Source organism: Triturus cristatus, chromosome 4_2, assembly GCF_964204655.1.
Source record: "Triturus cristatus chromosome 4_2, aTriCri1.1, whole genome shotgun sequence".
NCBI lineage: Eukaryota > Metazoa > Chordata > Amphibia > Caudata > Salamandridae > Triturus > Triturus cristatus.
The window spans coordinates 898,781,537-898,792,635 of record NC_140586.1 but is presented as its reverse complement, the minus strand read 5'-3'; the positions used below and the strand labels follow the sequence as shown (position 1 = coordinate 898,792,635).

At 49.2% G+C, this 11,099-nt stretch overlaps 1 protein-coding gene across 13 annotated transcripts in view; it reads left to right on the top strand.

The window, feature by feature from the left end:
* The window catches only part of ST3GAL3 (ST3 beta-galactoside alpha-2,3-sialyltransferase 3), a 1,226,061-nt gene that overhangs the window by 295,964 nt on the left and 918,998 nt on the right, over positions 1-11,099 (top strand). For 3 of the 13 annotated variants that reach the window (XM_085602933.1, XM_085602942.1, XM_085602944.1), the window contains exon 3: positions 8,929-8,968. The exons of the other annotated variants lie outside the window; for them this stretch is intronic. The gene's annotated coding sequence lies outside the window, so the exon portion shown is untranslated. The remainder of the gene's footprint in view (positions 1-8,928; positions 8,969-11,099) is intronic. 13 annotated transcript variants of the gene reach the window in all.

Here is an 11,099-nt window from a genome sequence, read left to right as displayed (position 1 = left end):
GAGTTTGATCCTGGGAGGGGACGGTTGATTATTCTTCCATACAATCTCCATCTAGCTAAAGAAAACACAAGCCCTAAAAACAACCCTACAAATTAATTTTTGCGTGAACCCCCCCCCCCAATCCACAGAAACCTAAGCAGAAGATTTTCTATAATCAAAACTTGCTTTAATCTTGCTGATTGCAGCACAAGACCATGCATGATTGTGGTGCAGTGTTTGTCACTCTCGCCCTCCTCCTCTTCTCTCTCGCCCTCTGCCTCCTCATCTTCTCTCTCGCCCTCTGCCTCCTCCTCTTCTCTCTCGCCCTCTGCCGCCGCCTCTTCTCTCTCGCCCTATGCCGCCTCCTTCTCGCTCGCCCTCTGCCGCCTCTTCTTCTCGCTCGTCCTCTGCCGCCTTCTCTTCTCTCTCCCTTCTGCCTCCTCCTCTTCTCTCTCGCCCTCTGCCGCCTCCTCTTCTCTCTCCCCTCTGCCTCCTCCTCTTCTCTCTCGCCCTCTGCCTCCTATTTCCTCTCTCGCCCTCTGCCTCCTCTTTCTTCTCTCTCGCCCTCTGCCTCCTCTTCTCTCTCTCTCGTCTTCTGCCTCTTCTCCCTCTCTCACTTCTGCCTCCTCTTCTCTCGCCCTCTGCCTCCTCTTCTCTCTCTCACCCTCTGCCTCCTCTTCTCTCTCTCTCACCCTCTGCCTCCTCTTCTCTGTCTCTCACCCTCTGCCTCCTCTTCTCTCTCTCTCAACCTCTGCCTCCTCTTCTCTCTCTCTCGCCCTCTGCCTCCTCTTCTCTCTCGCCCTCTGCCTCCTCTTCTCTCTCGCCCTCCTCTCCTCTCTCGCCCTCCTCTTCTCTCTCGCCCTCTGCCTCCTCTTCTCTCTCGCCCTCCTCTTCTCTTGTCCTGTGCCTCCTCTTCTCTCTCGCCCTCTGCCTCCTCTTCTCTCTCGCCCTGTGCCTCCTCTTCTCTCTCGCCCTGTGCCTCCTCTTCTCTCTTGCCCTCTGCCGCCTCTTCTCTCTTGCCCTCTGCCGCCTCTTCTCTCTTGCCCTCTGCCTCCTCTTCTCTCTTGCCCTCTGCCTCCTCTTCTCTCTTGCCCTCTGCCTCCTCTTCTCTCTTGCCCTCTGCCTCCTCTTCTCTCTTGCCTTCTGCCTCCTATTTCCTCTCTCGCCCTCTGCCTCCTATTTCCTTACTCTTGCTCTCTGCCTCCTCTTTCTTCACTCTCGCTCTCTGCCTCCTCTTCTCTCTCACTCTCTGCCTCCTCTTCTCTCTTGCCCTCTGCCTCCTCTTCTCTCTTGCTTTCTGCCTCCTCTTCTCTCTCTCTCCTGCCCTCTGCCTCCTCTTCTCTCTCACCCTCTGCCACCGCCTCTTCTCTCTCGCCCTCTGCCACCGCCTCTTCTCTCTCGCCCTCTGCCGCCGCCTCTTCTCTCTCGCCCTCTGCCGCCTCCTCTTCTCGCTCGCCCTCTGCCGCCTCTTCTTCTCGCTCGCCCTCTGCCGCCTCCTCTTCTCTCTCGCCCTCTGCCGCCTCCTCTTCTCTCTCGCCCTCTGCCGCCTCCTCTTCTCTCTCGCCCTCTGCCGCCTCCTCTTCTCACTCGCCCTCTGCCGCCTCCTCTTCTCTCTCGCCCTCTGCCGCCTCCTCTTCTCTCTCGCCCTCTGCCGCCTCCTCTTCTCTCTCGCCCTCCTCATCTTCTCTCTCACCCTCTGCCGCCGCCTCTTCTCTCTCGCCCTCTGCCGCATCCTCTTCTCTCTTGCCCTCTGCCTCCTCTTCTCTCTCGCCCTCTGCTACCTCCTCTTCTCTGTCGCCCTCTGCCTCCTCTTTCCTCTCTCTCATCCTCTGCCGCCTCTTTCCTCTTCTCTCGCCCTCTGCCTCCTCTTCTCTCGCCCTCTGCCTCCTCTTCTCTCTTGCCTTCTGCCTCCTCTTCTTTCTTGCCTTCTGCCTCCTATTTCCTCTTTCGCCCTCTGCCTCCTGTTTCCTTTCTCTCACCCTCTGCCTCCTCTCCTCTTTCCTTTCTCTTGCCCTCTGCCGCCTCCTCTTCTCTCTCGCCCTCTGCTGCCTCCTCTTCTCTTTTGCCCTCTGCTGCCTCCTCTTCTCTTTTGCCCTCTGCCGCCTCCTCTTCTCTCTCGCCCTCTGCCACCTCCTCTTCTCTCTCGCCCTCTGCCTCCTCCTCTTCTCTCTCGCCCTCTGCCTCCTCCTCTTCTCTCTCGCCCTCTGCCTCCTCCTCTTCTCTCTCGCCCTCTGCCTCCTCCTCTTCTCTCTCGCCCTCTGCCTCCTCCTCTTCTCTCTCGCCCTCTGCCGCCTGCTCTTCTCTCTCGCCTTCTGCTGCCTCCTCTTTTCTCTCGCCCTCTGCTGCCTCCTCTTTCCTCTTCTCTCGCCCTCTGCCTCCGCCTCCTCTTTCCTCTTCTCTCGTCCTTGTCCTCTGCCGCCTCTCTCCTATCTCCGCCGTCTGCCTCCTCTTTCCTCTTCTCTCGTCCTTGTCCTCTGCCGCCTCTTTCCTCTCTCTCGCCCTCTGCCTCCTCTTTCCTCTCTCTCGCCCTCTGCCTCCTCTTTCCTCTTATCTCGCCCTCTGCCTCCTCTTTCCTCTTCTCTTGTCCTCTGCCTCCTCTTTCCTCTTCTCTCGTCCTCTGCCTCCTCTTTCCTCTCTCTCGCCCTCTGCCTCCTCTTTCCTCTTCTCTCGCCCTCTGCCTCCTCTTTCCTCTTCTCTCGCCCTCTGCTTCCTCTTTCCTCTTCTCTCATCCTTGTCCTCTGCCGCCTCTTTCCTATCTCTCGCCCTCTGCCTCCTCTTTCCTCTTCTCTCGTCCTTGTCCTCTGCCTCCTCTTTCCTCTCTCTCGCCCTCTGCCTCCTCTTTACTCTCTCTCGCCCTCTGCCTCCTCTTTACTCTCTCTCGCCCTCTGCCTCCTCTTTCTTCTCTCTCGCCCTCTGCCTCCTCTTTCCTCTTGCTCACCCTCTGTCTCCTCCTCTTCTCTCACCCTCTGTCTCCTCCTCTTCTCCCTCGCACTCTGCCTCTTGTTTTGGTGACATTGTCTCAGTGGTTTCAGTAATAAATCATTTTACAGCTTGTGAACACCCCAGACCCGCCATGATTGTGCTACCTGGTCCAGGATGGTAGTGCTCTAGGCACTTGGCTTACAGAATCCCGCTTTTGCCTCCTACATCATGATGTCTGTACAAGGCACACACCAGCATGCTCCCCCTTATTCCAATCTCCCTAAATCCACTCGCAGCTCCTTCTTGCACTGGCTGAGCCACCTACTCTCCACCATCTTTGAAAAGACCCTTTGTGTCCAGGTTTGGTCATTTGTGAAGCCCTTGGAAGCTCTCCACTTTGTCCCTTCTGTCCAAGTTGTAGCCCATCTGTGGATGCTCGGGCCTCCCACCCCTCTCCCCAAAGGGTTCCACTTCAAGTCCACTATGTGGCATAAACCTGCTTAGGTTTTCAGCTCCAGTATCTGCTGGTAAAACTCATTCCCTTCACACCACACCCCAAATGTTTACACCCTTCAAGCTTTGCAAGTGTGGCTGAACCTCTGCAGGGGAAGCCTGGAAAAGGATGACCCTCCCATCTGTTACCACCTATAATGTGGAGCATACCACTCAGCTGGTCTCCATGGTGGAAGCCTTGTGAATGCCTCCTCAGTTGGATTGTATACAAACTTTAACATTGTATGAAAAGTTGGCCTGGTATATGCTGTCTGGTAATTAAAGTGGGCACCTTGCAACAGTCCAAACCACCCTTATGATGTATGAGGTCAAAGATAACCTTTAGAAAGCTATCCTCGTGGTAGCTGTGGAGAGCAGCGTTCAGTCTTAATCTTCAAGGAATGCAAAGCAGCTTGTTTTACCAGAATGTCACCTCCTGAATTATTTAAATGACAGGAGAACCACACAGTAGGTATATAAAAATGTTTTTATTAATATAACACTCTCTAGTATCCTCTACCCGAGGATAGAACACAAAGCACACAATACGATATCAATAGTACAGTTGTAAGTAGCACCATACACAGTGGGCTCCAGGGGGAGATCAAACCATATACTAAAATAGTGGTATAACAACCACGACTCTGGTCAAGACGAGGTCTGTAGCACGTAGAATCGTTGGGACCCCAAGGAACCACCCAAAGTGAGTAGATAGGGACCCCACGGAGGACAGATGCAGTGTCCTAACACGAGCGTGGGCTCCGTACAATTCTATGGGGAAGTCGCGGTTGCAATTTTGCAGTTTAAGGACCCTTTTAGGAGGACTTCGGAACTTAAGAGGTTGGAGAGCCACACCACCCGTGGATACAGAAGTACTAGAGTTACCTATCCCAGAGGAGCCAGGGGCATAGGGTTGAAGTGGAATTGGAAACCGTTGAAAGTAGAGGGGACAGAGTCTGGGTCACTTCAGAGCGAGCAGGGGCTTGGGAGACAAATGCCCACCTATGTCGGGTGCTTCAGGTGCGAAGGTATGCTTGACTCTGCAGCCACGAGGACCAGGGGACGACGACCAGGAGCCAGAGGCGAGCTGTCCCACGAAGGCTATATAGTGCTGAGGGGTCGGTATCCGGCTGGAGCACCAACAAGCCTTGGCAAAAGCAACCCACACAGAAAGGTCAAACAGGTTACGGTATGAACCAGCAAGGTCCAGGGGACTCACCAAGCAATGGGGAGTCAGGGCACATCTGGAGCAACCAGGAAAGCCCTACAGAATTCAAGATGACCCTCAGGAGGATCCACAGGCCGAATGACCAGGAGTCGCGAGGGGACCTTGCGCAAGATCACAAAGTACCAGCCCACGGAGCACTTGATGCGAGGAGGCTGGAGTTCTTTGGTGGAAATACTGCTCAGGGTCAGGACTACACGTAGTCCAATTCACAAGCTCAGGAATGGCCAACAAGCATATGCACTTGCAAATAGACGTGGTGCACAGGGGTTCGGGTTATGCAGTCCCCACGAGGAATACTGGCCTCAAACTTGCTGAGAGGGCATATCAACCTCAGGGACCTTCGAAACCCACCTCCTGTGTTGCTGGAGACTTCAGAGTCCGCAGGAGCTCGGGAGCAGCAGACCGGTCAGTTGCATTGAGGTGCCTGCGAATGCAGGGAAGTGACTTCTTTACCCCAAGGGAGATTCTTCAGTTGTTCTTAGGGCACCACAGGTCCTCCACGGAGCCTGTATGGAACAAGGGCACAGACAAAGCTTTGGACGGAGAGGGAGACCAAGTCGGGCCCAGTCGAACTCCAGCGAAGTGTGCAGACGGTCGAAGGTCAGTGGTTTCTTCTTGTAGAATCTTGTCCACGTAAAATTTAAAACGCTACAGTCAGGTAAGCCCTTTTGTACCAACGGGAGAGGATTGGACAGATTCAGGGGACCCTCCTAGGGGAGGGTCAGGACAGAGGGGATGTGACTCCCATGTCCTTTGTCCAGTTTCGCGCCAGTGCAGGAGCCAACAGCTCCCAGAACTGGTTTGAGCTGGACTATGCACAGGGACACCAAATGTGCCCCAGGTGCATACCTTCAGGCACTCTGAGTGCATCCACCCAGCCCCAATACACTAAATCCTGCCTGGGAGGTGGTCACACCTCCCTTTGACAGGATGCCTATTGTGCTGCCATCCTCTGCTCGAGCTTGGCTCAGCAGTAGGAGGGCAGAAATGTGTCCATTTTGTACGGACCAGGTTTGAGAAGGCTGGCATCATATAGACTAGTGACACCACAAAGCTCACTTCAGAAGGGTGGATTCTTACCTCCGACACTGGTTACTGGTGTGGAGGTATGATTCCAAGGTGTTTGATATCAAACACGACATGTTTCTATACAGCCGTTTTCAAGATAGCATTTACCGCGAGGTTATAATGCACCTCTACCTATATGTCTGGGTGAGTCACAGACAACCCGGGAGAATGGTCTCCAAAGGCTGCAGAGGGGCTCTACTCATGCAGGGGCACCATCTCATGTAAAACCCAGGACCCTGCCTTCAGGATTGTTAAGGTCTGCTATAGGGATGACTTATAAGTTTTAAGTGTAGTGACCTATAGATATAGTGAACCTATATCTAAAGTAAGTGGGGCAAGCACAGGTGCATTAGCAGACCTGTAGTTCCATTTTGAATGGCCTCTCATGGGTGGCATAATACATGCTTCAGCTCATGGGAGGCCTTTGGGGTACCTATGCCCTGGGCACACGGGTGCCATATACTAGGGACTTATAAGGGTACCCCAGAATCCAATCTGGAGTGTACCAAAGTACATGTATAACAATTTAAAGGGGAAAGCAGATAGACTGGGGTCCTGATTAGCAGGATCCCAGTCAGACAAGTCAAAAACACTGTAACATCAAGCAAAGAAGAAGATCCTACTTCCCTACACAGTGCTTTTTGGGTCCCTCCCTATTTGGTTTATCAAGGTGAGGGCACCCTCCGAGGGCCCTTAAACCCTTTTACACTTATCCTGTAAAACGCCACCTGGAACCTATTCATAGTACAATATTGTTCATAAACCCCCTACATTCTATGGGTCAGAAACTTAGCGAAGTCTCCGTTCTAAAGAGCCTTTAAAAACATCTAGTTGCTTCATAGCTCTCCACCTGGGGCATGGCGAAGGAGCCAAGTGAGGCCTTCTCCAGGGGGAGCTTGTTGGGTATCGCTCCATCCCAAGGGTCAGTCATGGCTTCCTCAAAAGGAACCTTAAATCTCTCTGCAGGAGTGGGCTAGTAAAGATTTCTCCAGTAGGAGCCGGTAAAAAGTCACACTTGGTTATCAATCCAGGGACTCGGACCAGTGACGGCTTCTGTCTATACTGTTTGGGTATCACTGCAGGGCAGAGTCCCAGTGAGGACTTCTCCAGGTGGAGCCTGTAACCACGCCCACTCTTGTTGAGAATCATTCCAGAGTAAAGGCCCAGTGAGGACTTCTCCAGTAAGAGCCTGTAAAAACTCCATACTGTTTGGGTATCACTCCCGGATAGGTGCTTAGAGAGGACTTCTTCAGGAAGAGCCTGTAACAATTCCATACTGTTTGGGTATCACTCCCGGATAGGTGCTTAGTGAGGACTTCTCCAGGAAGAGCCTGTAACAGCTCCATACTGTTTGGGTATCACTTCCAGGAAGGTGCTTACTGAGGACTTCTCCAGAACGAGCCTGTAAAAACTTGCATGAGTTGGCTATCTCTCCAGGGCAAGGGTCCAGTAAGGAGTTTTACAGGAGGAGTGTGTAAAAGCTCTCACATTTGTTGTGTTGCTGTGTGGTAGGGGCCTAGTGACGGCTCCCCAGGAGGACCCAGCAAAAACTCTCACACTTCTTGAGTATTGTTGCATGCTGGGGTCCCGTGAGGACTTCTCCAGAACTGCCTTGGAAAAAAATTCATACTTTTTGAGGAGCACTCCAGGGCTAGGGCCAAGTGAGTACTTTTCCAGCAAAAGCCTATAAAAACTCTCACATTTGTTGGATATCATTCTGTGAGAGTAGCCCAGTGAGAATTTCTCCAGGAGGATCCTGTAAATACTCTAACACTTGGGTAGCCCCTCGTGGCATGGGGCCAGTGAGGAGTTCTCCAGGAAGAGCCTGTAAAAACTCTCATACTTGCTGGATATCGCTCCATGGCAAGGGCCCAGTGAGGACTTCTCCAGGAAGAGCCTGTAAAAACTCACACTTGTTGGTCAGCACTCCAGGGCAGGGACCCAGTGACTGCTTCCTCAGGAGGAGCCTGTAAAAACTCACAACTCTTGACAGGATAACTAATTTACGAAGGGCTTGTTACAACTTTTACAGTTGCTGCATAGCACTCCAGTTGGGGTATGGTGAAGGCACCATGTGAGGGCTTCTCTGGGAGAAACCTGTTAAAACGATCCCTTGCTGGGTGTCCCTCCTGCTGCAGTGTGCAGAAGGACCTAGCTTAAGACCTTTAGCAGGGGGCTCTAAACACAGCTGTATGTTACTACATCAGCCACTACTACATGGTGGATCACTACATCATGGCCATTACATCTACTACCACTACACTGTCAAGGTGAGTTCATTAATTGTATCACTTCCTAGTCCACTTCATCGGTGCCCCTCTGCATGTAATCTGACGTGTGTGTTTGTGTATATATATATGTGTATATATACATAAATATGTATATATATACACACACACACACACATGTATATCTAAATGCATGCATTTACTACGTGATCGTCCTCCACGATCAGTTGTACGGCGGCACAAACTCCTCAGACACCATCATCCATAAGTTAAAATGTTTTATTTTTTTCTCTATTCCGCCGCCAACTCATATATTCCCAACGGGTAACAATAAATTAAAGTGCAATAAAAACAGCAAGTTGCATCAATCTCCCAGGCCGACAAGTTTCAGCTACTGCCTTCTACTGGGCCTATCGTTACACTACAGTGACTTCTACTTCCTCCTTATCTACTGTCCTACTGTTGCCATGCCCAGTTAACCACTGGTGCACAGAATTTGCTCCCCTTCTGTTTCAAGCTAACCTCAATTTTTTATGATGTATTTGATCATTTGTTTATTTATCTTGGAGTTCCTCAAATTCAATTATTCCACAAATTCCTTGGAATTGCAATTTGTCAAACTGACGTGTATAGTCGGTGTATAGTCCCCATCAAAAATTATAACCATATGCACTGCATTGCTTATGAGACTTCTACCCAATACGCATGTTGTTACTCTCTTTCCATTCAGTCCTTATTCTCCATTGTACACCTTTACAAATCCCAACATTGCACATATGAAAAAATAAATTGGCAATTCCCAATATTGCACATAAATTACACCAAGGCGCCATTTATAAAGTGCTTATGTTTGAATTGAGTCCAAGTGTTCTTAAAATATGGAAATTGTTTAATTATTAATAAAGTGACTAATGCTAATGTGCCCAGAGGTGCTATGTCCTCTTTACGTAGATCTTACAGTTTTCTTTCTTTGTATTATTCCAATTTTCTACTTTTCTCCTTCCTCGTCAGGCTATTGCACATGATGACTTTGCCCGCCGTAAAGTGCAAGGTGCGTTTCTACCTCTTATTCTAATTTTCCATTATTCTGCCTACCCTGTCAATCTATTGTATCCGATGACTTGGCTCTCAATAAAGCGCAAAGTGCTTGACATGTTCATTTCATCCTTTATTTTATCCCTCTTAAAAATCTAATTTGTGGACCAGATGACTTAGCTCTCAATAAATTGCAAAGTGCTTAAATTGGTAATTTAACCCGTTAGATGAGCCTTCTAAAAAAAATATCCATCATTGATTCCTTTATAAAAAGGTTTCCTAAGTATCGAACTGAAAATACATCTCCTCCTCCAAACAGTTTGATCATGTAAGTTAGAATCAAAAGGTATATGTCCCTTCAAAATTCATCTACTAAAGGATTAATCAAATGACCTTCATGGGCACCAGTATTGACAACATTTCCTATCCTATTTCTCAACATTTAGTCTGTTTTCTCATCCCAATTTCTACTCATTGGACTTTCTAAGGATGGTAAAGTTTCTTTGGTGCAGGGAGAGGGGTCATTTTATGTGGGGATACAGTAATTCTTTAAAGATGAACATACAAATCTGCATCAATGCTATGCCCCATCAGAGACTCCTTGCCCATTGATATGATCAACTTTGTTGAAAATATTTTGTGGTTCATTCTGTACTGACATGCTGAGCACGATCCGCATGTCATGAAACCCTTAGTGATATTCGCCAATTGCTTTCACTAGCAGGTTCTAAATGGCTCCTCGTTAACATGTCTCCCAGGGATGTGGTCTTTTTCGATGTTATTCTGGGGCTTTGATCCACCATATCTTTTAGTAGATCTTCTTTCTGTAAAATGTGCTCATTATTTAGTAGGATTTTATTTATAGCTGGTTGTGCTGAATTGTACTCTAAAAAGAGTCTCTTGTTCTTATCCTGTTGCTCATTAGATGAATAGACTGCCTGTTCACTTGTTTTCTTTCTCACTCTCTTCGCATTGTTTAGCACACTTATGGGTTATCCCCCCCCCCCCCTTGGATGAATCGTTCTTTCATCTTAATTAATTACAGTTCAAGTTGTTCCTCAGTTCAACAGATCCTTTTGGCTCGTAAGATCTGATTGTATGGGATACTCCATTTCAGTGCCTTGGGGTGCCTAATGCTAGCATGTAGTAGGGAATTGATTGCTGTCGATTTCCTGTGGATATTAACTCATTGCCTTCAACATCCAAATTAATATCCCAAAACTCACTGTGTTTTGTACTAGTTGATGCCATAAACCAGATGTTCACATCATTATCATTTAGTTTTTGGATAAAGTCCCCCAGCATTGGCATTTCCCAATCCCATAGGATGAATAGGTCATCTATAAATCAACACCAGAGCATGACCTTCTCCATATAGATATGCCCCGGCCACATCCTTCTCCCACCACCCATGAACATCTTTGCATAGGTGGGGGCGATGGAGGTGCCCATGGCCGTGCCCTGTAGAACTGTCCATTAAAGGTAAAGATATTATGCGTTAGACCATATTCCAACATCACAATCAACATTTGTGTGTGCTCCAAAAATTCGATAGGTCGGTGTCTTAAAAAAACACAAATGCAGATATGCCATACTTGTGGTTGATTGAGGTATACAGGGAGATCACATAGAGAGTCCGCATAATATACTCGGGTTTCTATGATATTCCATTCAGTTTTTGTAAAATGTCTGTAGAGTCCCTTAAATAGGAAGGTAAGCTTGTTATTGTAACGCCCTGAACGTCTCAGGATCGTTTAACAGACACGATAATGAGGACGCAATCACTTGTGAAGGGTTAGTTATTTAATGAAGGCAAAAATAATACAAAGAATAAACAAAAGTTATAGTCACTGGAATCCTCCAGGCTAAGTACGTTACCAGCCCACAGCACGGATGGTCCTAACCGTCCTCTGCATATACGCCGATCCCGGCGTATGCCAACAGAGGGCAGAAATGAAATGGCCGACAATGCCAATCGGTAAGCTGTGAGGGGCACGAAGAGTGTTGGGGAGAATCGAGGAGTCAGGGAAACACCCAGCCGGGGTCTCTACCTGAAGGGAGCAGCCGCTCAACCTCTTCCTCAGACTGCACCGGGACGCGGAGTCACCTCCTGGTGATGCGTCACCGATACCCCAATCAAAAGCAAG